The 27,085-nt window shown below is 49.2% G+C and overlaps 1 protein-coding gene across 4 annotated transcripts in view; it reads left to right on the top strand.

Moving 5' to 3' along the window:
* The window catches only part of rapgef4a (Rap guanine nucleotide exchange factor 4a), a 514,684-nt gene that overhangs the window by 33,114 nt on the left and 454,485 nt on the right, over positions 1-27,085 (top strand). The gene's annotated exons all lie outside the window — the stretch shown is intronic.

The following is a 27,085-nucleotide window of genomic DNA, read 5'->3' as shown; positions in this document are numbered from 1 at the left end:
ATTGAATCTCATAAGATGTTTTGAGCATCGTGAATCTCGCGAAAGGTCTCTCGTGAGATCCAATGGCCTCAATGCGTCACCAAGCCGGGCACGACGAGGCCAGTAAATCGCACTCAGTAAAGGCTAGCAAATGGAATAGTGAAAAAATAGGAGAGGCAGCAAAACAGGCTTCAACCGGGTGAGAGCTGGTGCTGTTAAGCGTGATAGTCATAAAAAGAGGTAGGTTATTAGTTTTGTTTTAAACCTGTGTTTGACTTGTTGCTTAGCTACTGAAGCTAAGGATCAATATACATCAGCTATCTGTGATTAGGATGTCAAAATGTTGTTTGTTAGGATTCAAAATCACACCTGGCAGTTTATATATTTGAGAGTTAAGTTTGATATCCTCAAAGATTTTCTTTTCTCAGGAAATCAGTCATTTGTTATTTCATAATAAATAAACAGGTTGATTTGGACTGCTGATATTTATTTCATCACAGGTTCAGTTTGTATTTGTTATTCTGTTTGCTCAACATCATTAGTTGCGGAAAGATAAATATTTCCATGGTTTCAGACTTTGTACTTCCAGAAACTGACTGGGTTACATACCGAGTGTTAAATACAAAACTGGAAACAATCCACTGAGGAAGCCACATGCTTTCTCACAGCTCTCTGCATTCAGAAGTAATGTTAATTCAGAGGTAAATTTAATGGGGGAAATTCAGATAAGGCCCAAGAAACTGGTGCCAGGCTTGAATGCACCATTAATCCACACCCATTCTTTCCAACATAGGCAACATGAAAACCTCATGCACCTTTAAGCTAATTTATACGATTGCAGTGCGCTCCCAGCACTGAGCACGCTATATGTCTGAGGAGAGAGCCTATTGGAGAGCCCCATTGGAGCCTATTCTCTGCCATGCTAATCCTGTGTCTTTCCCAAGTCAAAATCATTTGTGCAATTAACATTTTGACTAATTGCACAAATGATTTCGACTTGGGCAAGACACAGGATTAGCATGGCAGAGAATAGGCTCCAATGTTCTCACTGGAGCACTAGAGGCCTTGTCGCAGGAGGTCAACAGGAGGAGGGATCTTGTCAATCCAGAACAGATCAGGAGGCCAAACAAATGCTAAGAAGGCAATAGGGACAGATAGTCATGCAGGTGAATCCCTGGGGACAATGAATGGAGTCCCACAAGAAGATCAGTTACCTCACACAAATGGTCATGGTCAGTGAGCCCCAGAAGACGCTCTGTCAAAGGAGACCCAGGTCGCAGGGTGTGAATCACAGCAGGCTGCCTCCATTCCTGATGTACTGTCTGAGGATCCACCCAAACGCAGCATTCGGGCCTGTAAGGCCAGACAATTAGACACCAGTTAGGTTGGCACAGCTGCAGGGCACAGTTTAGTGATAGGGCTAGGACACAACTCTGTTTTGACGTTAAACACCTGTGCACAATGTTACGACCTGCCTCAGTGTTCTGTCAGAAGGGTGTGAGGGGTGGGCTGGGTCAGATGTTGGTCGTGGGTTTAGCTCAGGGACCACAGTTAAGCCGGTGCTGATCGCTCCAATGTCCTACCCCCCCCCCCCCCCCAGAGGATTCAATATTCGATGGGACCCGTGTGATGGAATGGCCAGCTCGCATGCAGGGATCACTCCGGTGGATGGTGAAAAGTGCTACAGTGGGCAGGAGTCAGGTTCTGTCAGCTCATCCCAGAGCAGATTGTCATCATCCACCATCCCATGGACCAGACCCACTGTTACTGCCAACCCAAGGCCCACACCCCAAAGTGCAGAAGGTATATATCACGGAGGGGCGGGGGGGGGGGGGGGGGGGGGGGGGGGGGAAGGGGGGGGTGGCCAGGCGGGGGCTGGTGTGTGTGCAGGTGGGATGACATGTCCGTTCCCTGGCCAGTCTCTCTCCCCCCCTCCCCCTAGTTGGTGAACCTGGAGGCGATCAGAGCGCCCCATGCGCATTGGCCCTGGTGCACACGTTTTACGGCCTCCTGTGCCTACCTGGGCCCCATGTCCTGTCCATCCTCGTGCTCCCCCGCATTCTCCTCATTGGGGGAGGCCTGGCGTTTCTCCTCCTTCTGCATGTTAGGTCTCTGCTGTGCGATGTTGTGGAGGATGCATCGGGCTGCCATGATGCAGTTGGCCCTCCCAGCGCCAGTCCAGAGTGGTCCAGGCACCTGAACTGCATCTTTCGGAGTCCGAAGCATTGCTCAATCACGCTCCTGGTCGCTGCACGTCTTTGTAGCAGGTCTCCGCGTCGGTCTGTGGCCTCCAGATAGGCGTCATCAGCCATGCCCGTAGCGGATAGATAACTCCTGTTGCCCAGGAGCCAGCCTCTCAGCCAGGGTGCGCCTCAAAGAGGCCGGGAATCGTCAACTGTGCCAGGGTGAAAGCATTGTGCACAGTACCTGGGCATTGGCTGCAGACGTACAACTCATGGTCCCACGTCCATGAACCATCTGCACGTTCATCGTGTGGAACCCCTTTTGGTTTGTGTAGAGTGGCCTGTCCTCTGCAGGTACTCGTAGGGCGACATGGATCCCAATGATCACCCTGTGGACCCAGGGCAACTCGGCGATGGTGGCGAACCCCAATGCCTGGACATCCTGGTGGGCTCGGTCCACATTGAAATGGATGTATTTTGCCAACTGGGCATATATGGCCTCCGTGATGGTGCGGATGCACCTGTACACCAAGCTTTGTGAGATACCTGACAGGTCCCCACTTGGAGCCTGGAAGGAGTCCGTGGCGTAGAAGATCAGGGCGACTGTCACCTTGACGGCCACCTGGAGTAGATGTTGTCCGCCATTTCCCTGCGATGCCAGGTGTGCCATGTTCTGGCAGAGATGTCGTACTGTCCCCCTGCTCAGCTGGAGTCATCAACGGTTTGCCCGGTCCCGCAGGTCCTTGACTGATAGGCGCTTCCGGTGCATGCAATGCCTTTTGTAGCGCCTCATGTGGCACCTCCTCCTTCTCAGCCTGTTGGGTGGCCAGCTCTCTATCTTCAGTGGCTGCATCCTGTTCCTCCGGGGCAGGCTCTGCCTGCTGCACACTCCGCTGCTGCAGCTTCCTCCTCCTAAAGCAGCTGCAGCTCCAGCTCCAGCAGGGCAGCTCCCAGGGCTGTGGCGACTAGGAGGAAGCCCACCATTGCTGGTTCAATTTTAATATCCATTGGCTGCAAGGGTTGAAAGGCCAACATCTTGGCATGGTGCGAAACCCCCTGCCAACCTGGCCCCGTCGATGCCTGGCACCATGGGAGCCTCTGGCCCTGGTGCCCATCCCTGCTGCCAAGGGTACCATTGGCTGGCGCTGCTCATGCCAGCGGTACGCTCCGTGAACTCTGTAGGCCCCGTGATGCCCCGCCGGCAGGTGGCTGCCGGTTGTGGGGGGGGTGATATGGCGGAGGGTGGGATGAAGTGGTGGTGGCATGGAGGGTGGGGGCTGGGGTGTGATGAGGTGGAGACACCCATAGAGTCGGTGTCACTCTGCAGGGCCAAGGTGGGTGGTCAGTGAGGTGCGCAGCAAGGTGGCTGCCTTTCAGGCTGCGGCAATGGTGGTATGTGCCTGGACATTGCCCCAATCCCCCAGGGGGGTCACCCTGGCCCATGGCCTGTCCCCTGGTAACCCTCTTCCTCCACCTCAGCCAGCCAGGCCAGTCTCCAGCCCGGCAGCCCATGGTTGCTCCAGTCTGTGTCCTATCTCCTCCCTCTCCCTCATCAGCCACAGCACCTGTTTCTCGATTTTTAAAAGCACAAGTGAATCTTGCCATCGGGACTTCCACCCAGTGGAAGCGGGAATTGCGGAAGCCACAGAGAATACCGGGTCAGACCCGTTAATGATATACCAACATGCGGAGTGGAATGCATTGATGCCGCTGCCGAGGCACTGGAGAATTGTGATTTGACATGGAATCGGCGCCCGCCACAATTTTGGCATCAAAACCGGTTCTCCTACCAATCGCATTTCCCGATTCTGGCATCGGCCGACAAAGAATCCTGCCCCTCATCTTTGGAATCAATCTAGTGAACCTCATCTGAACTGCCTCTAAGCTATTCCACGACCAACGAATCAGAAGAAAAAGGAAGGAAATGCTAGAGCTACCAGAACTAACCCAGAGGATATTAAGGTATCAAGACTCAACCCAGGCTCCACATTACCTTGGTGCATGCCAGGAAGCCACCAATGAAGAAGAAAAGGCATCTCACCACATTCCGGGAAGCACCTGGATATCCTTTTGAAAAAATATTTTTATTAAAATTTGCATTTTTACACTGTACATAAAAATAGATGAGATGGTAATAGTTTACATGTTCCTTATTGTCTATCCCCTCAGCCCCCACACACCGCTTTTCCCGCCCCCCCCCCCCCTCTTTTTCTGCTGTCTCCGAGTCTTAGCCGAGGCCCTTTCACTGTAGGTGGTTTCTTTGGTGTTTGTCCTTTTTCTTGTGGCTTTGTGATGGGCCCTCTGGACCCTGTGTGGTCTCTCTCTCTGGGCTCCCCTTTGGTGTTTCCTCTTTTTGTTTTCCCCCATGTTGCCACCCCCCCCCCCTCGTCCAGCCACACTCCCCCCCCCCCTCGTCCAGCCACACTCCCCCCCCCCCCCCCCCCGGCTCTATCAGTTGTTGGCTTCGAACAGGTCTTTGAACAAGTTGGTGAATGGCCCCCACGCTTTGTGGAAGCCATCTTCAGACCCTCGGATGGTAAACTTGATCTTCTCCAGGTGGAGAAATTCCAATAGGTCTGCCAGCCAATCTGCAGCTGTGGCGGTGCTGACTGCCAGCCGAGCAGGATTCTCCGGCGGGCAATTAGGGAAGCAAAGACAAGGGCGCTGGCCCTCTTCCCCATATGTAGTTCTGGCTGATACCCCGAAGACTGCCACTCTTGGGCACAGCTCCACCCTCACTCCCACAACATTGAACATTGCCTCAAAGAAGGCTGTCCAGAACCTGAAAACTCTGGGGCAGGCCCAGAACATGTGGTTGGCCTGGCCTCCCTGGCACCATTTACATTTGTCCTCCACGTCCGGGATGAACCTGCTCATTTGGGTTCTTATCAGGTGTGCTCTGTGCTACACTTTCAGCTGAGGCTTGTGCACGAGGAGGTGAAGTTGGCCCTGTTCAGTGCTTCGATCCAGAGTCCCCACCCCACTTCCGTCCCGAACACTTAGGGCAGCATGGTAGCATGGTGGTTAGCATAAATGCTTCACAGCTCCAGGGTCCCAGGTTCGATTCCCGGCTGGGTCACTGTCTGTGTGGAGTCTGCACGTCCTCCCCGTGTGTGCGTGGGTTTTCTCCGGGTGCTCCGGTTTCCTCCCACAGTCCAAAGATGTGCGGGTTAGGTGGATTGGCCATGCTAAATTGCCCGCAGTGTCCTAATAGTAAGGTTAAGGGGGGGAGTTGTTGGGTTACGGGTATAGGGTGGATACGTGGGTTTGAGTAGGGTGATCATTGCTCGGCACAACATCGAGGGCCGAAGGGCCTGTTCTGTGCTGTACTGTTCTATGTTCTACTTCCGCCAATTTTTCCCTTGTTTCGTCCAGTGGGGAGCGTGTCCTTTCTAACGGTCATCCGTATATCTCCCCGGAGTTCCCCTTAACCAGACTGTCTGCATCCAGTAACTCCTCCAACATTGTGTCTCTCAGCGCCCTAGGGTTCCTTATTGTCTCCTGAGAAAGTTTTTTTATTTGCAAATGTCAGGGTTCCTATCTGTTCGGTAGTTCCAGTCTCTCCATCAGCTCTTCTAGGGTCGCTAGTCAATCCCCCGTGTAAAAGTCCCTGACAGTCAGTGTCCCCCACCCTGTCTTCACCTATTAAAGGTGGCACCAAGTATGGCTGGTGGAAACTTGTGGTTGCCGCAGATGGGAGCAATGGTGGACAGCTCGGTTAGACCGAAGTGCTGCCTCATCTGGTTCCAGGTTCTTAGTGTTGCTACTACCATTGGGCTGGTTGAGTGATTTGCTGGTGGGGATGGGAGTACTGTTGTGGTGAGGGCCCGGAGGGTGATTCCTGTGCAGGAGGACTCCTCCATCCTCACTCATTCTGTGTTTGGTTCCTTCACCCATCCCCTCACTCTCTTGGCCGCGGCTGCCCAGTGGTACTATTGCAAGTTCGGGAGGGCCAGGCCTCCCATGCTTCTTCTCCTTTGAAGTGTTGTTTTAGGGATTCTTGGATTCTTCCCCCCCTCCCCCCCCCCACCCCTCACACAAACGATATAATAATTTTGTCTACCATTTGGAAAAAGACCTTGGGGATGAAGATCAGTATGGATCTGAACAGAAAGAGGAACCTGGGCACTAAGTTCATCTTGATCGTCTGCACCCTCCCCGCCAGCGAAAGCGGGAGTGTATCCCATCTCTATAGGTCATTTTTAACTTCCTCCGCCAGACTGGTCAGATTCCACTTGTGGATCTGTGTCCAGTTATGGACTATCTGGATCCCCAGGTAGCGGAATTTGTTTTGGGCTATTTTAAATGGTCGACCCTCCAGCTCTGCCCCTCCCCCTCTCGGGTTCACCAGGAAAACTTCACTTTTGCCCAGGTTGTATTTGTAGCATGAGAAGGTCTCAAACTCTCCCAGAAGCTTTGTGATTCTGTTCATGCCATTTTGCAGGTCCAAGATGAAGAGAAGCAGATCATCTGCATAGAGTAAGACTCTGCGCTCCCTGCCTCCTCTTCGCATTCCTTTCTAGTCTCTCGTGTCTCAATTGCCAGGACGAATAGGAGCGAGCATAGCGGGCATCACTGCCTGGTGCCTCTGTGCAACTGGACGCATTTAGAGCTGGTGGTGTTGGTCCAAACACTCGCCTTGGGGGCGTTGTACAGGAGTTTCACCCATGAGGTGAACCATGTCGAAAGAGAAAATGCTGGAAAATCTCAGCAGGTCTGGCAGCATCTGTAGGGAGAGAAAAGAGCTAACGTTTCGAGTCCGATGACTCTTTGTCAAAGCTAAAAGACAGAGAAAGTGGGAAATATTTATACCGTGGAGTGAGAATGAAAGATGAGTCTTAGCCACAGAAACCCAGGGAAACCGGGCGCTAATGGCCACAGATACCAAGGGGAAAGAGTGTTAATGGCAGTCCCCAGAGAGGACAAAAGATGTGAAAGGTCAAACAGCAGGGAAACTAACATCAGAGGATAAACTGTAGGTGTGGGGGAGGGGAAGGGGGAAGCAAAGAGGAGAAAGGTGAAGGAAAAGTGAATAAGATGGGGGGGGGGGAATTAAATATATATTAAGAAAGAAATGGTAAAAGACAGTTAAAATGAAATGGGATGATTGGGAGGATGCAGGGAAGGTGGCAGGGCCGGATGGGTTTCCGGTGGAATATTATAAAATATTCAAGGATAAGCTGGCACCCCTGATGGTGGGGATGTTTGAAGAGGTGATAGGGAAGGGGGTGTTGCCACAAACCTTGAGGCAGGCATCGATTTCTGTGCTGCTAAAAAGAGATAAGGATCAACGAAGACTGAGTTGTGACTTGCGGACATGTCGAGTTTCCTGGGTATGGAAAAAATTAATTTCGCCTTGAGGGGATCTGTACAGGGGTTCGCCCGAAGGTGGCAACCATTTGTTGACTTCTTTGCGGGAGAGTGAGCGTCAGCAGGGGTAGGGGATTGGGGGGGGGGGGGGGGGGGGGGGGGGAGTAGAGTAGGAGGGATAAATTGGCGGGTAGTACCGGTGGGAGAGGAGCGGGCTTGTGCAGTATGTTACGATTGAAGTATTGAATGTACGTGGATGTTTGCACATTTTTGCCTTTTTTGCTTTCTTTCTGTTGATGTCTGTAACTGTTTACAAAGCCAAAAACTACCTCAATAAAATTGTTTATTAAAAAACAAAGAGATAAGGATCCGACAGAGTGTGGGTTGTAAAGGCCCATATCACTTCTAAATGTGGATGCAAAAGTATTGGCAAAGGTACTGGCGGGTAGGCTGGAGGGGTGCCTCCTGGAGGTGTTAGGTGAGGATCAGGCAGGGTTCGTGAGAGGGAGGCAGCTTTTTTCGAACATTAGGAGGGTACTGAACGTCGTTCTGGCACCGGGGGAGGGGAAGGAAACAGGTGGTTGTGGCATTGGATGCTGAGAAGGCGTTTGACCGGGCAGAATGGAGTACTTGATGGCAGTCTGGAGCGGTTTAGGATTGGACCAAGATTTGTGTACTGGGTAAAGCTGCTATATAAGGAGCCGAGGGCGAGTGTCTGCAGAAACAACATCAGCTCGAGATACTTTTCTCTCCACCGTGGGACAAGGCAGGGATGTCCTATGTCCCCCCTGCAGTTTGCACTTGCGATTGAGTCGTTGGGCATCGCATTAAGAAGTTCGGGAGCATGGAAAGGAATAGTGCCGGGGGGGGGGGGGAGGGGGGGGATAGAGCATAGGGTGTCCTTATATGCCGACGACTTGCTGTTATACGTGTCGTAACCGAGTGTGTCGATAGGGGGAATATTGGATCTACTGTGAGTATTTGGGTCATTCTTGGGGTACAAGCTGAACCAAGACAAGAGTGAGTATTTTGTGGTGCCTCGGCCGGGGGTGGGGGCAGGAGTAGGGGGCTGTCATTCCGTAGGGCAGGGACTCACTTTAGGTATCTGGGGGTGCAGGTTGCCCGGGAGTGGGGGAGGCTTCGCAGGTACAACATCACTAGTTTGGTGGGGAGAGTGAAAGCCGATCTGGCAAGGTGGGATGGTCTCCCTCTCACTGGTGGGTCGGGTACAGGCGTTTAAAATGAATGTGTTGCCGCGATTTCTGTTTATTTTTCAATGCCTACCGATTTTCCTGCCAATGGCATTTTTCAGGGAGATTGAGGGAAGGATTACCTCGTTCATATGGGAGGGGAAGGTGGCCAAAGTGAGAACGGTGCTGCGACAGAGGGGAAGGCAGGCAGGGGGTTTGGGTCTTCCGAACCTGATGTACTACTACTGGGCGGCGATGTGGAGAAGGTGCGGGATTGGGTCAGAGGGGTTGATTCCCAGTGGGTCAGAATGGAGGAGAGTTTGTGCATGGGGTCGGGATTGAAAGCACTAGCAACAGCGCCACTCCCGATAGCTCCGGGGAAATACTCAGGGAGTCCGATAATAATAGCTTCATTGAGAATTTGGAGGCAGTTTCGCCAACACTTCGGGTTTGGGGCAGGGTCAAGGGAAATGCCGATTCGGGGGAACCACAGATTTGAGCCAGGGAGGTGGGATGGAAATTTTCGGAAATGGGAAGAGAAGGGGATTAAGACGCTGAAAGATTTGTTTCTTAGGGGTCGGTTTGCAGGATTGAAGGAGCTGGAAGCGAAGTATGGGCTGGAGCAGGGAGAAATGTTTAGATACATGCAGGTTCGAGATTTTACCAGAAAGGAGATACAGAGCTTCCTGGAGGAACCGGCTTCCACATTGCTGGAGGACTGGTGAAGGGGGTAGTGTCAGCGGTGTACGGAGCTATTGTGGAAGAGGATAAGGCACCACTGGAAGGGATCAAAGCAAAGTGGAAGGAAGAGTTGGGAGAGTTTATAGAGGAGGGTTTCTGGTGTGAGGTGCTCTGGAGAGTAAATGCCTCCACCTCATGTGCGAGGCTGGGGCTGATACAGCTGAAGGTGGTATACAGAGCACACCTCATGAGGGCGAGGATGAGCCGATTCTTTGAAGGAGTAGAAGATGTGTGTGAACGTTGCGGGGGGACGCTAATCACGTTCATATGTTTTGGTCCTGTCCAGAGCTAGAGGATTACTGGAAGGAGGTTTTTAGGGTAATTTCCAAGGTGGTGCACGTGAAGCTGGACCCGGATCCCCGGGAGGCCATATTCGGGGTGTCGGACCAGCCAGGGTTGGAAACGGGCGGAGGCAGATATCGTAGCCTTTGCCTCGTTGATCGGCCAAAGGCGGAGCCTGCTGGGGTGGAGAGCAGCCTCTCCACCCTGTGCCCTGGCGTGGCGGGGGGACCTATTGGAATTCTTGACTCTTGAGAAGGTTAAGTTTGAACACAGTAAGAAGTCTTACAACACCAGGTTAAAGTCCAATAGGTTTGTTCCTCACCTGAGGAAGGAGCAGTGCTCCGAAAGCTAGTGTTTGAAACAAACCTGTTGGACTTTAACCTGGTGTTGTAAGACTTCTTACTGTGCTCACTCCAGTCCAACGCTGGCATCTCCACATCATGGTTAAGTTTGAACTGAGGGGAAGGACGGAGGGGTTCTACAATTCATGGGCATTATTCATTATGCACTTTCAAGAACTGGATAACATCGAACATTAGTTGGGGGGGGGATGGGTTGGAGGGTTGTGGGGAGAGGGACTGCATGCGTTAATGGTGACTATGGGTGATCCCTGATTCCTTTTTGTCATTTGTTTATGCAAACATGCAGGCTAATGTTTGGGGTTTGGTGGGAGGATGGGATCGTTGTTATTGTTATGGGGATTGACATATTTGTTGCTGATTATTGTTTATTGTTGGTGGGTGTAAATTTGGGTGAAAATGTGAAAAATGAGGAGAATAAAAATATTTTTAAAAAAAATTAAATAGGATGAAAACAAATGGGTCGAGGTGGGGTAGAGCTAATCATCTGAAGTTGTTGAATTCGATGTTGTGACCGGAAGGCTGTAGATTGCCTAACCGGAAGATGAGATGTTGTTCCTCTAGTTTGAGTTGAGCTTCACTGGAACATTGCAGCAGGCCAAGAACAGATAGGAAATGAAATGAAATGAAACAGACATGTGGGCATGAGACCAGGGTCTTTTGTTAAAATGGCAAGCAACAGAAAGGTTAGGGTCCTGAATGCGCACAGACCGAATATACTCAGCAAAGTGATCACCCTTGCTGCGCTTGGGCTCTCCGATATAGAGGAGAGTCTCTCCACATTGGAAGCAGCGAATGCAGTAGATCAAATTGGAACAGATGCAAGTGAAATGTTGCTTAACCTGGAATGAGTGTTTTGGGCCTGGGATGTTGAGCACGGAAGAGGTAAAGGGGCAGGTGTTACACCTTCTGCGATTGCACGGGAAGGTGCCATGGGTGATGGGAGAGGTACTAGGTATGGTGGAGGAGTGGACTAGATTATCTCGGAGGGAACGGTCTCCACCATACATCCCAGGCCCAAAACACTCATTCCAGGTTAAGCAAACGTTTCACTTGCATCTTTCATTCTCACTCCACAGTATAAATATTTCCCACTTTCTCTGTCTGTTAGCTTTGACAGAGAGTCATTGGACTCAAAACGTTAGCTCTTTTCTCTCCCTACAGTTGCTGCCAGACCTGCTGAGATTTCCCAGCATTTTCTCTTTCGTTTCAGCATCCAGCATCCGCAGTAAGGTGAACCGTGTCCCTCGCCCAAACTTACTCCAGTATCTCAATGAGGTACTTCCACTTGACTCTGTCGAAGGCCTTTTCTGCGTCCAGGGAGATGATCATCTCTGGTGTTCTCTCTCCAGATGGGGTCATTATCACGTTCAGAAGCCGTCTAATGTTCGCAGTTAGCTGTCTACCCTTAACCAAGCCTGTCTGGTCCTCTGCGACCACCTCTGGTACGCAGTTCTCCAGTCTCTTGGCCAGGACTTTTGCTAGTATTTTCGTGTCCATGTTGAGCAGCGAAATGGGTCTGTAAGATACACATTCCATAGTGATATGGTGGCCTGTGTAGCATCGGAGGCAGGGTACCTCTCGCTAGCGAGTCTGCGAACATCTCCCGCAGGTGCAGGGCGAGAGCCGGTGCAGATTGTTTGTAGATGTCTGCCGGGAACCCCTCGGGTCACGGTGCATTCCCTGCCTGCATGGAGTTGATACTCTCCATGACCTCTCACAGTCCTATTGGTGCTTCCAGCTTCCCCTGTCTGTCATCCCACATGACCGGTATGTCCAGTCCATCGAGGATGTGGAAGCATTGGAAAGAGTGCAGAGGAGATTTACCAGGATGTTGCCTGGTATGGAGGGAAGATCTTATGAGGGAAGGCTGAGGGACTTAAGGCTGTTTTTGTTAGAGAGAAGAAGGTTAAGAGGGGACTTAATTGAGGCATACAAGATGATCAGAGGATTAGATAGGGTGGACAGTGAGAGCCTTTTTCCTCGGATGGTAATGTCTAGCACGAGGGGACATAGCTTTAAATTGAGGGGAGATAGATATAGGACAGATGTCAGAGGTAGGTTCTTTACTCAGAGAGTAGTAAGGGTGTGGAATGCCCTGCCTGCAAAGTAGTGGGCTCGCCAACACTAAACGCATTCAAATGGTCATTGGATAGGCATTAGAGGGGTTTCACAGGTCGGCGCAACATCGAGGGCCGAAGGGCCTGTACTGCGCTGTAATAATCTATGCTCTATGTTCTATGTTCTATGAACTGTTTCATCCTCGTGTTTGGAGGTGTACAGTACTCAGTAGAAGGCCTCGAACACTTTGTTGACCTTTTTTGGTTCAGCTGCCCGTCCGCCTCTGCAGTCTTTCACCTGTGCTATTTCTCTTGTAGCTGCCTGCTTTCTCAGCTGGTGAGGCAGTAAGCGGCTAGCTTTTTCCGTGTTCATAAAAGTGTTTTGCCGATCTGGTGCACTGCCTTGCTGGTCGATAGCAGTTTAAAGTCCATTTGTAGCATTTTCCTCTCCGCCAGAAGGTCTACAGTTAGGGCCTCGGAGTATCTTCTGTCGACCTCCAGGATGGAGTTGATCAATTATTTCCTAGCCACCCTCTCTTCCCTGTCTCTACGTGTCTTGTAGGCTATAATTTTCCCCCTCTAATCACCGCCTTCAGTGCCCCCCCAGAACGTGGAAGGTGAGATTTCCGCATTCCAGTTGTTAGTAACGTACTCAACGATGGCCTGTGATGTCTGGTAGAAAACCTGTCGGCCAAGAGGATCATGTCCAACCTCCATGTGGGGCGTTGTGTATGGCCCATCTCCAACCTCACATCCATGTACTGTGGAGTGTGGTTGGAGATTATGATCACGGAATATTCGCTCTTACTATTTCTGGAAGCACCTATTTCCCCAGTACAAAGAAGAAGATCTTATGTACTGGTGAGAAGAACCCTTCTAACCTGGGCACAGGAACTGCTCCCATCTGCTCCATGAACATTCCCAGTTCCCTAGTCATGCCTGTCCTTTTCCCCATTCTGGGGCTTGGTCTGTCCATCAGTGGGTCCTGTACAGAGTTAAAGTCTCTCCACCCCCCCCCACCACCCCCCCATAATCAGTCGGTGCATATATATGACGGGGATTTCCGCCATGGTCCTTTTTGCAAACTCCGTGCCGTCCCAGTTGGACGTGTACATGTTGACCAGGTCTACCGATGACCCGTCTTGGACACCGCTGAGCATGACGTACCGTCTCCCCTAGTCTTTGTCGCCGCAAACACCATCTTCTTGCTTATCAGAATAGCTAGCCCCTTGCCTTCGACCTGTAGCAGGAATGGTCTGTCCCATCCAGCCTTTCCTTACGCGCAGTCAGTCCTTCTTCCTAAGGTGCGTCTTGGATGAAGATTGTGTCAGCTTTCATAATTTTCAGGTGGGCGAAGACTCTGGACCCTTTCACTGAAATGAAATGAAATGAAAATCGGGGTCGTTAAGTCCCCTAATGTTCCAGGTGATAATCCTGGTGGGGGGTCTCTGTCCCCCCCACTTCCTGCAGGATCAACCATACTTACCTGGTGGATGCGCTCCTGCACTCTGGGCTTTTCCTTTGTTGGGGCCTATCCAAAATGGCCACGGTCACCGTTCTCACTGTGAGGTTGAGACCCTGCGCTTCGTGGTTTCGCTTTGTCCATGGACTACCCAACATGCCTGCCAACTGTGTGTATGCCATGTGGGTGAGCCCCTGCACTCCGGGGTCTCCCTTTGTTTGGGGACCTCCAAAATGGCTGCTTATAGTGCCATTCTGTTGCATTAAACCAAACCTGACCTGCTGAAGCCAGACTAGAGCACCAGGATATCTATCAAGCATAGAACACGGCTCAATCCCAGGCCCCCTTGCACCGAAGAAGCAAAGCCTAACTGCCCAGGATGCTCCCAACAAGCACCTTCGAAAAGGGATACCTCAAGCCCCCAGAGGCAACAGGATGCTGGACATAGGCATGTCCCTCAACCCCCGGGGGCTACAGGTACCTCCGCGTCCCTCGTGTGGTCATCACAACAGGTATTTGCTTTGAAAACCTGTGGTGATTCACGCCGGCGTGATATCAGATATCGCCTGGACAGGAAGCTGCTCAACTGTCAAGCCCGGTAATTAAATGTTAATGTTTTAAAATTTATGGATATCAGAAAGGTGTGAACCTGATCATATCACCGATGGGATTTGGGAAGATCTCAAACTGACCACTCACGTGCTTTAGCAGCCATTAAGGCATCTGTGCCCGCAAACAACAGGGCCAGACGATTACGCCCTCTGTAATTTCCAGTTTGCATATAGTCGGGCAATCGCTACCGGTTTAGAGCTGGACCTGCAATGCGGCATTGAGTTCTTTTCCAATGCATGTGACAACTTCAGCCTTACGACCAGCACAAAGAAATCTAAAATAATATACCAGTCTGCTCAAGGAAAGCCTTAGCTCGAGCCCAATATTTCAGACCACGACCAGAACCTGTACCAAAGGATAAGTTCACTTACCTCGGCAGCAGACTTGTGCTGTCTGTGTTGACAAGGAAACACATGTGAGAATTACTAAAGCAATTGTAGTCTTTGGCAGACTTCGATTATCAGTTTGGGAATTAAAAGGAGTACTCTGCCTACCAAACTGAAAATTGAGAGAACAATAGTCCTGCCCACTCTGCTCTACACATGTGAGAATTGAACTGCCTACCAGCACCATGCCATGAAGCTTAACCACTTTCACTTGAGCTGCCTTCAGAAGCTTCTGTAGATCAGATTGCAGGATAAAATAGCAAACACCGAGGTGCTCACCTGAACTGGCATGCCAAGCAGCCATACCATATTGAGAAAGTCACAACTGAGTTGGGCTGGTCATGTATCCAGAAGGCCAAACGGTTGCTTACCAAAGCGAATCTTCATTGGCAAGCTTGACTCTGGGGTGCACTCTCATGTCCATCAAAGGGAGTGCTTTCAGGACACTTTGAAGGCTTCGCTTGTTTTGATATAGTTCAGGGAGAAGCTTGCCGATCGCTGCACCTTATGCAACCAAATTAAAAACTGTGCGGCCTTCTTTAAAAGCAAGGACATAGCAGATGCAGAGAGAAAACGTGAGGAGAGGAAATGCTGAACCAGCAAGTTATCCAAAATTAAATCATCTATGATTTCCTGGCCTGTTTGCAGCAGAACCTTCCAGGCACAGATTGGCCTTAGCAGTCAACTACATATCTACCAGAACCCTACCAAACACACATATATTGAACATGGTCACCTTGCCTTGAAGGATGATCAAGTGGCAATTTGGTTGATTTGTGTAATCCTTTCATGTTTTCAGCGATTTAGATTTCCATTAACATAACCACATACATAATGTTAAAAACCAAAGTATTGATTTAACTTTGCTTATTGAGTTTTAAAGATGAGCTTGTCCCCCCTCCCCGCGCCCATTATGTAGCTGAATAACAGTGGTTTTGGAGGTACTTTACATAGTTATTTCATTGGAGCAATCCAAAACACTGATAAAGTAATGACCAGAATTAGTATTATGAAAATAGACAAATAAGTCCTATGCTAGTCTTTTAGTGTAAATGTGGCATCACAGATGAAGTTATGTGGTGTTCTGTTTATGTAATAGATTATTTTTGAGGTATTAATTCTTTTCTGGTTCTGTGAGGCACACATTTTTCGCACCCTACCCGGTGATGCGATCAGGCCGTTAAATCTCGTGAGAGACCTCTTGCGAGATTTGCAACACTCGGAACGTCTCGCGCGATCTAACGAGATCTCGCAAGATGGCGCAAGCAGGATCTAGATTTACATATTTAAGTGAGCAGCTGGGTTCAATTAAATATGTCACCGCCAGATTTTCCTGAGGCCCAGGAACTAAAGCCCAGTAACTAAAGCTCTCTATGGCGCCATTTAGCATTGGTCCACACAAACATGGAACAGATGTAACAGCACCTTAGAGGCCCCCGGGTGGTCCGGCAATGGGCAGGGTGGTACCCTGGCACTCCAGCTGCCACCTGGGCACCTTGGCACTGTGGCACAGGCACCCTGGCACTGCGGAACAGGCACCCTGGCACTGTATCTGGCTGGCACTGCCAGGCTAGTAGGAGCACTGTCCGGCTGGCAGGAGCACTGCCAGAGTGCCAGGCTGGCAGTGCCAAGGTGCCCCAGTGCCAGGCTGCCTGTACTGGGGATCAGGCTCGGGTGGGGTGGAGTGAGGTAGGGTGAAGGGGTGTGTGGCTTGAGGATCCCTAACAAGTAAGTTAGGACGTTGGGAGGTCCAGAGACCCGGGTGAGGGGTCGAGAGATCAGGACGGCATTTAAAAATGGCACCCCGATCTAAAATGAAAATAAGTGTGGCCTCAGCGGGGCGTTCCTCGCCAAGGGAAAAAAATCCAACAGAGTCCTGTTTGATAGCGTGGTCAATGGCGGGAAACACCCTGCTAAAAGTGTCGAAAAGGGGACTCTTTTTTCCCGTTAAATGACGCTCTACAGTTTGTGTTTATAAAGAAGATTTTATGTAATGAAACAGCCATGGGACCTCACAGGAGCATTATCAAACAAAAGTTGGTTCAAAAATCAAATACTTCCTGGTACTTACATCAGTGGCCAGTGAGTAAATAAAAAGATATAGCAGGACAGGATAACAATCACCTAACAATCCATGTCTTGAGAAAAAAAATAAATGAAAAAGGATAAGTGAAGCAAAAAGTGGGAAATATGAAGTTGAATAAAAAGATGGATAGGAAATTTCAGAGGAACGAGCAGAGAATAGAAGAAGCAATCTGGGAGAGAGAAAGTGTACACTGGGTTTAGGTGTTTATTTTCTCGTTCATGTTAATACTTTGCAAAAGATCACACACATCATTAAAATTAATTTTTATTCAGCACTAATGCACTTTATGGAGAATTTCAAATGTTCTATTTGAATAAATCTTTCCTATGCAACACGAAAACACTTTATCTTATGAATTTAAAATAAATGATTAATTAATTATCAGAAAGAGCTGTGTAAATAAGTGATCGACAAAAGCGAGAATGATTTCTGAATTTATTGCATGTTATTCAACATTCTATTAATAGGCTAGCTTCTCCTGCATGACTTGAAACAGCTCATTAATTAGCCAATGCAGATCTCAATACTTCAGACAATTCTCCAGACCTTTCCTTATTACATCACGTCTGTTCCAACTTCTGGACACTCCTGGCCTAACTCTGGCCTATTTTAATAATAATAATAATAATCTTTATTAGTGTGACAAGTATGCTTACATTAACACTGCAATGAAGTTACTGTGTTAAAATTGTAGAAGACTTTCAGGAAGTTAATCTAAATTGTAACTCAGCGAACTGAGATGTTTTCCACAAATTATTTGCTGCCTTTAAAATTGCAGTTGTAATTCTTCTGACTCTTAAAGCATCAAGAGATAGAAATCCATGCTTGGAGGAGGCATTTCTGTTGATTTTTGACGTCAGGACAATGCCTTAAAACACTGGCTGTAACTACATCATGTTCCAAACTCCATCATTGCCCCGCGATGCCCTTCTGAAGCCCCAGTTCCCCATGGCCACAAATCCTGAGAAATCTTAATTGGAGCATTGATACCGGCCATATCAAATTCAGAAATCCTCCTTCTCATTTTCAAGACCCTTCCTACTATTGAAACATCTGTGCTATTCAAGCTGGAATGGAAGATTTTAGGAGTTAATAAAGAAAACAGAAAACAAGGTCAAAATTATAGATCTTAAGGAAGCTTTAAAATGAAATTAGAAAAGTCCGGTTGAAGGGACAGAGAGAGAGTGAGGAGATATTCAGTAAATGTTGATCTTGCCAGTGACGTCCATAACCTGTGAATGAATAAATAATTAAAAAAAGCCAAGAACAGCATTTGTGGGGGGGAAGGGGGAGGGGGGGCTTGGGAGCATCTGTTTGGAAGATAGAAGCTAGGCATGATGCTTCAAGGAGGGAATTGCTAGCACTAACTCTGACATGTCACAATTAAGTTGATAGTTGGGGGTTCAGTTGGGTGGAAAGGAAGGAAAGCACAGTATGAACTAGGGAGCAGAGTTATGAATTGAGAGCAAGAAATGTGACAGTGTGATGAATGTAGGAAATAATTATATATTGTATTTCATATTTTGTGGAATAATGTTATTTAAAAACCTTGTGTTCAAATACATATAGGCAGTATGTCTTCTAAAACTGTAATTAAGGTGACATAACAGTGTGGTAATCATTGATTCATTGATTCTAACATAGAACATAGAACATAGAACGATACAGCGCAGTACAGGCCCTTTGACCCTCGATGTTGCACCGACATGGAAAAAAACTAAAGGCCATGTAACCTACACTATGCCCTTATCATCCATATGCTTATCCAATAAACTTTTAAATGCCCTCAATGTTGGCGAGTTCACTACTGTTGCAGGTAGGGCATTCCATGGCCTCACCACTCTTTGCGTAAAAAACCCACCTCTGACCTCTGTCCTATATCTATTACCCCTCAATTTAAGGCTATGTCCCCTCGTGCTAGCCACCTCCATCCGCGGGAGAAGGCTCTCGCTGTCCACCCTATCTAACCCTCTGATCATTTTGTATGCCTCTATTAAGTCACCTCTTAACCTTCTTCTCTCTAACGAAAACAACCTCAAGTCCATCAGCCTTTCCTCATAAGATTTTCCCTCCATACCAGGCAACATCCTGGTAAATCTCCTCTGCACCCGTTCCAAAGCTTCCACGTCCTTCCTATAATGAGGCGACCAGAACTGTACGCAATACTCCAAATGCGGCCGTACTACAGTTTTGTACAACTGCAACATGACCTCATGGCTCCGGAACTCAATGCCTCTACCAATAAAGGCCAACACACCATAGGCCTTCTTCACAACCCTATCAACCTGGGTGGCAACTTTCAGGAATCTATGTACATGGACACCGAGATCCCTCTGCTCATCCACACTACCAAGAATTTTACCATTAGCCAAATATTCCGCATTCCTGTTATTCTTTCCAAAGTGAATCACCTCACACTTCTCTACATTAAACTCCATTTGCCACCTCTCAGCCCAGCTCTGCAGCTTATCTATGTCCCTCTGTAACCTGCAACATCCTTCCGTACTGTCTACAACTCCACCGACTTTAGTGTCGTCTGCAAATTTACTCACCCATCCTTCTGCGCCCTCCTCTAGGTCATTTATAAAAATGACAAACAGCAACGGCCCCAGAACAGATCCTTGTGGTACACCACTCTTAACTGAAGTCCATTCTGAACATTTCCCATCAACTACCACTCTCTGTCTTCTTTCAACTAGCCAATTTCTGATCCACATCTCTAAATCACCCTCAATCCCCAGCCTCCGTATTTTCTGCAATAGCCGACCGTGGGGAACCTTATCAAACGCTTTACTGAAATCCATATACACCACATCAACTGCTCTACCCTCGTCTACCTGTTCAGTCACCTTCTCAAAGAACTCGATAAGGTTTGTGAGGCATGACCTACCCTTCACAAAACCATGCTGACTATCCCTAATCATATTATTCCTATCTAGATGATTATAAATCGTATCTTTTATAATCCTCTCCAAGACTTTACCCACCACAGACGTTAGGCTCACCGGCCTATAGTTACCGGGGTTATCTCTACTCCCCTTCTTGAACAAAGGGACCACATTTGCTATCCTCCAGTCATCTGGCACTATTCCTGTAGCCAATGATGACCTAAAAATCAAAGCCAAAGGCTCAGCAATCTCTTCCCTGGCTTCCCAGAGAATCCTAGGATAAATCCCATCAGGCCCCGGGGACTTATCTATTTTCACCTTGTCCAGAATTGCCAACACTTCTTCCCTACGCACCTCAATGCCATCTATTCTAATAGCCTGGGTCTCAGCATTCTCCTCCACAATATTATCTTTTTCCTGAATGAATACTGACGAAAAGTATTCATTTAGTTACTCGTTTATCTCCTCAGCCTTCACACACAACTTCCCACCACTGTCCTTGACTGGCCCTACTCTTACCCTAGTCATTCTTTTATTCCTGACATACCTATAGAAAGCTTTTGGATTTTCCTTGATCCTACCTGCCAAAGACTTCTCATGTCCCCTCCTTGCTCGTCTTAGTTCTCTCTTTAGATCCTTCCTCGCTTCCTTGTAACTATCAAGCGCCCCAACTGAAACTTCATGCCTCATCTTCACATAGGCCTCCTTCTTCCTCTTAACAAGAGATTCCACTTCTTTGGTAAACCACGGTTCCCTTGCTCTACTCCTTCCTCCCTGCCTGACTGGTACGTACTTATCAAGAACACGCAATAGCTGTTCCTTGAACAAGCTCCACATATCCAGTGTGCCCAACCCTTGCAGCCTACTTCTCCAACCTACACATCCTAAGTCATGTCTAATGGCATCATAATTGCCCTTCCCCCAGCTATAACTCTTGCCCTGCGGGGTATACTTATCCCTTTCCATCACTAACGTAAAGGTCACCAAATTGTGGTCACTGTTTCCAAAGTGCTCACCTACCTCCAGATCTAACACCTGGCCTGGTTCATTACCCAAAACCAAATCCAATGTGGCCTCGCCTCTTGTTGGCCTGTCAACATATTGTGTCAGGAAACCCTCCTGCACACATTGTATAAAGAACGACCCATCTAATGTACTCGAACTATATCTTTTCCAGTCAATATTTGGAAAGTTAAAGTCTCCCATAACAACTACCCTGTTACTTTCGCTCTTTTCCAGAATCATCTTCGCCATCCTTTCCTCTACATCCCTACAACTATTAGGTGGCCTATAGAAAACTCCCAACAGGGTGACCTCTCCTTTCCTGTTTCTAACCTCAGCCCATACTACCTCGGAAGAAGAGTCCCCATCTAGCATCCTTTCCGCCACCGTAATACTATCCTTGACTAGCAGCGCCACACCTCCCCCTCTTTTGCCCCCTTTTCTGAGCTTATTAAAACACCTAAACCCCGGAACATGCAACAACCATTCCTGTCCCTGCTCTATCCATGTCTCTGAAATGGCCACAACATCGAAGTCCCAGGTACCAACCCATGCTGCCAGTTCCCCTACCTTATTTCGTATACTCCTGGCATTGAAGTAGACACACTTCAAACCACCTACCTGAACACTGGCACCCTCCTGTGAAATCAAATCTGTGCTCCTGACCTCTATACTCTCAATCTCCCGTACCCCAAAACTACAATCCAGGTTCCCATGGCCCTGCTGAATTAGTTTAAACCCCCCAAAAGAGCACTAACAAATCTCCCCCCCAGGATATTGGTGCCCCTCAGGTTCAGATGTAGACCATCCTGTCTATAGAGGTCCCACCTTCCCCAGAAAGAGCCCCAGTTATCCAGAAATCTGAATCCCTCCTGCCTGCATCATCCCTGTGGCCACGTGTTTAATTGCTCTCTCTCCCTATTCCTCATCTCACTATCACGTGGCACGGGCAACAACCCAGAGATAACAACTCTGTTTGTTCTCGCTCTGAGCTTCCATCCTAGCTCCCGAAAGGCCTGCCTGACATCCTTGTCCCCTTTCCTACCTATGTCGTTAGTGCCAATGTGGACTACGACTTGGGGCTGCTCCCCCTCCCCCTTAAGGACCCGGAAAACACGATCCGTGTTAAAACCATTTATTTGTTGACATAAAAGAGGGATATTGGAATAGTGTTTATGTTTGGACGGTTCCCTGGTGTGTAGATAATTCATGAGGCATTTTGTTTAGTCCTAGGCAAGCAGGTCATGGGACATCTTAGTGGGAGGATGCCTTATGCTTGGGATACAGATGATGTAATTAGTGGGAGAAGCCACTGTTGTTTTGGCAGTTTTGCGATGAGATTTTGAATGTAACAGAACCGTGTTGGATTCGCTCTTGAAAGCTTTTCTCTCCAAAAGGTCTCTCCACAGAGAACAGCAAGTAAACCTGATTTGTTAACTTTATTTATAAGTGGCATTTGAACTCTATTGGATTGTTTGATTGGAATATAGAAAGTGTAGGGCATAGGTTAAAGTGTTTCCTTTTATTTAAGAACTTTTTAAACTGTTGATTGTAAAGTTATTTCCTTAATGGTGAATGTGGTTAATTCTGTGTTTGAACTAAAGTTTATTTTAACATAACATAAAAGGCACCTACTGGTGAGTGTTATCACTCCTGGGGTGAAATATCCTTTCCTCACAGCTTTACAAATTGCGAAATTGTTTGGATTTAATAATAATAATCGCCTTATTGTCACAAGTAGGCTTCAATAAATTAACTGTGAAAAGCCCCTAGTCGCCATATTACGATGCCTGTTCAGGGAGGCCAGTACAGGAATTGAACACGCGCATTTTCTGCATTGAAAGCCAGCTATTTCGCCCACTATGCTAAACCAGCCCCAGGATTTCCTGTCCAAAAATTGGGATCTTGTCCGGTATCCTAACAGACAGCGTGAACTGTGCGGGATTAAAGATGTGGTATGATCAATATAGTCATTTAAATAAAATTGAGTAGAAACAAAAAAAATTCAAAAATAGGGAGAAAACGGCCATGTTAATAATTTTGTGTCTGAGTATAACATTTTCAAGCACTGGGTGCACCCCCATTAAAAAAATATATCTTGTCCTGATGACACTCCCTGCAAGTGAAGGAATATTAACTTAGAACTTCAACCATGTAGGACACATTTTATAGTTACAAAACAGCTTTTGCTAGGGGAGGTAGGATTTGAGTTCACATTTTGAGTGAAAGTGGACCGAATTTTCCCTCTGAAGTCAGAAATGCTGTGGTGATTGTCCGTTTGGTAGTAGATTAATGGTCACCTGACCTGGGAGACCAATTGGGACTCAGAGTGGGGAATCACCCCAGGGCGTGGATCTCAGTAGCTCGGGACAGATGGGGTCATGATTGCACTTGTACTAATCGGGATTAAAGATGTGGTATGATCAATATAGTCATTTAAATAAAATTGAGTAGAAACAAAAACAATTTGAAAAGAGGGGGAAAACGACCATATTAATAATAGATTTCAAAATACGTTGCACCCAAGACATGTGAAGCCCCCCCCCCCCCCCCCCCCCCTCCACAAGGCATACCACGTGCAGGTGAGGGTATGAGTGCACACTCAGTAGACAGGAAGAAGTCAGACTGTGGCATAATTTGAGGAGCACCAGAGTTCAGGGGATTATTATCATCTTCCTGCCTTGTATACTGGCCCCCTGACGGTGCCAACACCGACCCATATCCTGGAGTGATGTAACAAAGACCCTGGGGGGTGGAACAGAGCGATGGGGGGAAGATGGGGTTGGGGGGTGATGGTGGCTTCACAGTCACTGTCCCTCGAAGACGCCGGGGATCTCTGACTGCCCCAGGATGTTGCTATCGTGCACTCTCCCTGGGAAGTGTGCACACATTGAATGATCTTCGTGTGGTGGTCGGACACAAGCTGGACGTTCAGAGAGTGGAGCCTATTCGTGTTAATCAAAGACGCTCCCGACTCTCCTGTGCGTGCAAAGCAACATGTGTGCCATCTATTACCCCCTGGACCTGGAGCATCCCAGCGATGGCAGAGAATCCTGCTGCCCAGGTTTCATGTTGTGCTTGGGTCAGGTCAAATTTTATAAAGTCGGTGCCCAGGCAAACAGGGCATCCATGAAATCATGGATGCACTTGTGGGCTGTTGGTTGTGAAATGCCACATAGGTCCCTGCTCGAGCCCTGGAATGATCCCGAGGCGTAGAAGGGCTGCGGTGACCTTGATCGCCACTGGGAATGAGTATCTTCCTTCTCCCCCACGTGATGCTGCACCATCCCTTTGTTGAGGCGGAGCCTCCTGTGACACATGCTGTCCCTCATCTGTTCAAAAGACCAGCAACGTCTGTACACCTTGGGCCATCGCTGGCCTTCCCCTCTGGGTCCCTCCCTTGCCTGATGAGTGGCCATACACTCAGGGTGTGGGCATGGGCCCTGCACATGGGCTGCCGCTTCAAGCCACCGTCGATGCTGCTGCCGCTGCCTTTCCTGGGGCAGAATTCTCCGCTCCCGGGAAAAATCGGGAAGGCCGACGTCAACTCGGCCGAGTTTCACGACGGCCTCAGAGGCCGCTCCTCTCACCGTATTCACCCCCACCCAGGGGGCTAGGAGCGGCGCTCCGTTATTCTTGGCTGCCGGGCCTTGACGCTTGCGTCAAGGCGGACTGCCGAGAATGACGCGGCCGTCGCGCCTAAGTGACGTCAGCCGCGCATGCGCAGGTTGGCCGGCTCCAACCCGCGCATGCGCGGCTGACGTCACGACGGCTGACGGCTCAAACCCGCGCATGCGCGGTGGCCGTCTTCCCCTCCGCTGCCCCGCAAGACGTGGCGGCTTGATCTTGCGGGGCGGCGGAGGGGAAAGAGTGCGTTGCTTTTAGACGCCAACCCGACGATCGGTGGGCACCGATCGTGGGCCAGTCCCCTCCTGAGCACGGCCGTGGTGCTCACTCCCCTCTCCGCCCCCCACAAGCTTCAAACGGGCCTTTGGTGCCCATGTTCACGACGGCAGCGACCAGGTGCGGTTGCCGCCGTCGTGAACCGGTCGCGAACGGCAGGCCGCTCGGCCCATCCGGGTCGGAGAATCGCCGGTCGCCGTGAAAAACAGTGAGTGGCGATTCTTCCGAGCGGGGGGGTGGGAGAATCGCGGGGGTGCCAGGGGGGTGTGAAATCAGTCGCCCGGCCCTCCCGCGATTCTCCCACCCGGTGTGGGGAGCGGAGAATCGCGCCCCTGGTGTCTGGTCGCCTGGCCTGCTACCAGCACCATGATGGCAGCTTTCACGGGATCCACAATATCATCCATAAGGTGATATCTGTAAGGAACTGGAGAGGGTGAGAGACTGTCAATTAGCTATACCTTCCACCCTGGGACCCTGAAATCCCCCAGGCGTCCCTCACCCTCACAGCCCCTGCCAACTCTCAGGGCGCCCCCCCAACCCGCCCGGCACATGCACCCCCAGCCACAGCAGGATCCCCTGGGCACTTTACCCCAGACACCCACTGGGAGCATTACCTGGACTGGGCATTGGTTTGCTCCCCGATCCACACAACCACCCTCTGGTTGTGGGGATGTCCGCAGTGCTGTGGTGCAGCTCCTGGGTGTTGGATGTTGGCCCAACCGAGCCCGCCCGTCCCCGGAGGTTCCCCCACTTCACAACCACCCGTCCTGATTTCCAGGATGGCTACTCACCTCCTCAGCACCCGACAGCAGCTACTCTGCCAGCGTCACATTTTTAAATAGGTGTACTAAACAGCGCCATCGTGACCGCTTGCTGGGGGGGCTGTTCAATAGGGGGTCCTTCGCGTTAATGAGATGGAAATTGGTCTTAATTAGTGATTATTCGTTTCTCGCCATGCTGCGGTGGGACCCAGATCTTGCCAACAGGAACTGGCTGGTTAGATTGGAAACCGATCGGTGTCCGACATGGTTCCTGGTTTTGGCCTCTCCAGTCACCAACTGGCCTGATAGTTCTCTCCCCTGGTGTGAAGTGGTGGTAGATCGTGCGCCAAGTGTGGGCTAGCCCAGAGAGAAATTTCCCAGGGCCGGAAAAAGTGACTAAGTGTGGTTATATAGCGGTAGGGAACTCGCCGACAGAGCCAGGGAGAATCTCCCATCCAAACCCGCCTGAAAAGACACCTGGAAACCATTCCATTCGATCCAGAGTCTCTGAAAGTGCATCATTACAAGCTCAGAGTCAGGAAAATTCTCCAGATATTCCAATTTTCACTCTGGCACTGGAGGGGGGGGGGGGGGGGGGGGGGGGGGGGGGGTTGAACAGGAGTCATGCCTACAACCCTTGGAAAGGGTTTGAAGATAACCTCAGAAGCTACGGATGTGGGCTGTGTCTGTTTTTAACCCATATATTTGTCTATTCTAACCTCCCCCAAAGGGCACAATAACTGCTCCCAAAAAGCATCGTACTCTCCATATAATTCTGGCAGACCATTTCCTCTAAAGTCCATGAGTTGTGTTTTGGGCATCGAAAGAACAAAAACTGGACCTGTTTGAAGAAAAGTGCAGCTGTCTTGTGAACCATGGATATTCAACCTACAACCACCCTGGCAAAAATGATGGGTGCTTGGTTTGGGGTGGAACTTGGGAATCGGAACACTTGTGCTATTTTAACTAAGCCAGAGACTCTATCCATTCCTGTGCAAATTCAGGCCAGTGGGTCACCAGAATATTGGAGGAGATTGATTTGGGAACATTTTAACAACAGAAAAATGTGTATAAATTAGTGTCCTGTGCTCCTTGCAGAGCACATTTCCAATTTTAACCACAGCAGCTTTTGCTTGTTGAGATGTCAGGCTGTATGGAACAGGGATGTGATTGGAAGCCCCCCGAATTGCTGACCGTTAATTCTCCTACAACCCCTGCACAGTTTTGGTAAATAACTAAGAGGATGTCTGCAGAGGCACTGATAGGAAAAATAATAGTCTCAAACATTACTGACTATGTCCTGGCTTGTTATTAAGATTCAAAATTACAGATAGGCCAGAATTTTATCTTGCTCACGTCTGACCTGGGAACATGTGAAATCGTGCAAAAAGACATCAGCCAGATGTCCTACCGCCATTGTGCACTTGCCCAATATTTCAGTTGATGAATGTGCACCCATTCGAGCCTGCCTGCCAACAATCAAGATGGCAGTCTACTCCATGAAGGGGCCAATTGAATGTAATTTTATGTGGCTGGTCTGATTTTCTGGTTGGCGGGCAGGCCGATTGGCCAATCAGCCTTTATGTTTTAGCTTCAATTTCAATCCGGGGCAAGATGAATTGTCCGGGCTGAAATTAAATTTAAAAAGATAACTGGGGACAGACATTTGTGTTTCAATGTGCTGCCTAGACACTCTTTGCATAGTTTTTCCGGAGCAATTTACTTTTCACGGGTCAGCAGCTCCCTGAGCCAGCTCTGCAGCGATGTCCCCGAGGAAGCACAATAGAATCGCCAGCCCGCACCATCTCTTTTCACGGAGCCTGCCCTCTTCCCACCCACCCTGGCAGTGTTCAGCCTTTTATAGAGTGTGTTTCGCACTGG

This window comes from Scyliorhinus canicula, chromosome 2 (assembly GCF_902713615.1).
Source record: "Scyliorhinus canicula chromosome 2, sScyCan1.1, whole genome shotgun sequence".
Classification (NCBI taxonomy): Eukaryota; Metazoa; Chordata; class Chondrichthyes; order Carcharhiniformes; family Scyliorhinidae; genus Scyliorhinus; species Scyliorhinus canicula.
Note: the sequence above shows the minus strand (reverse complement) of the source record. Positions and strands in the feature narration are given on the sequence as shown.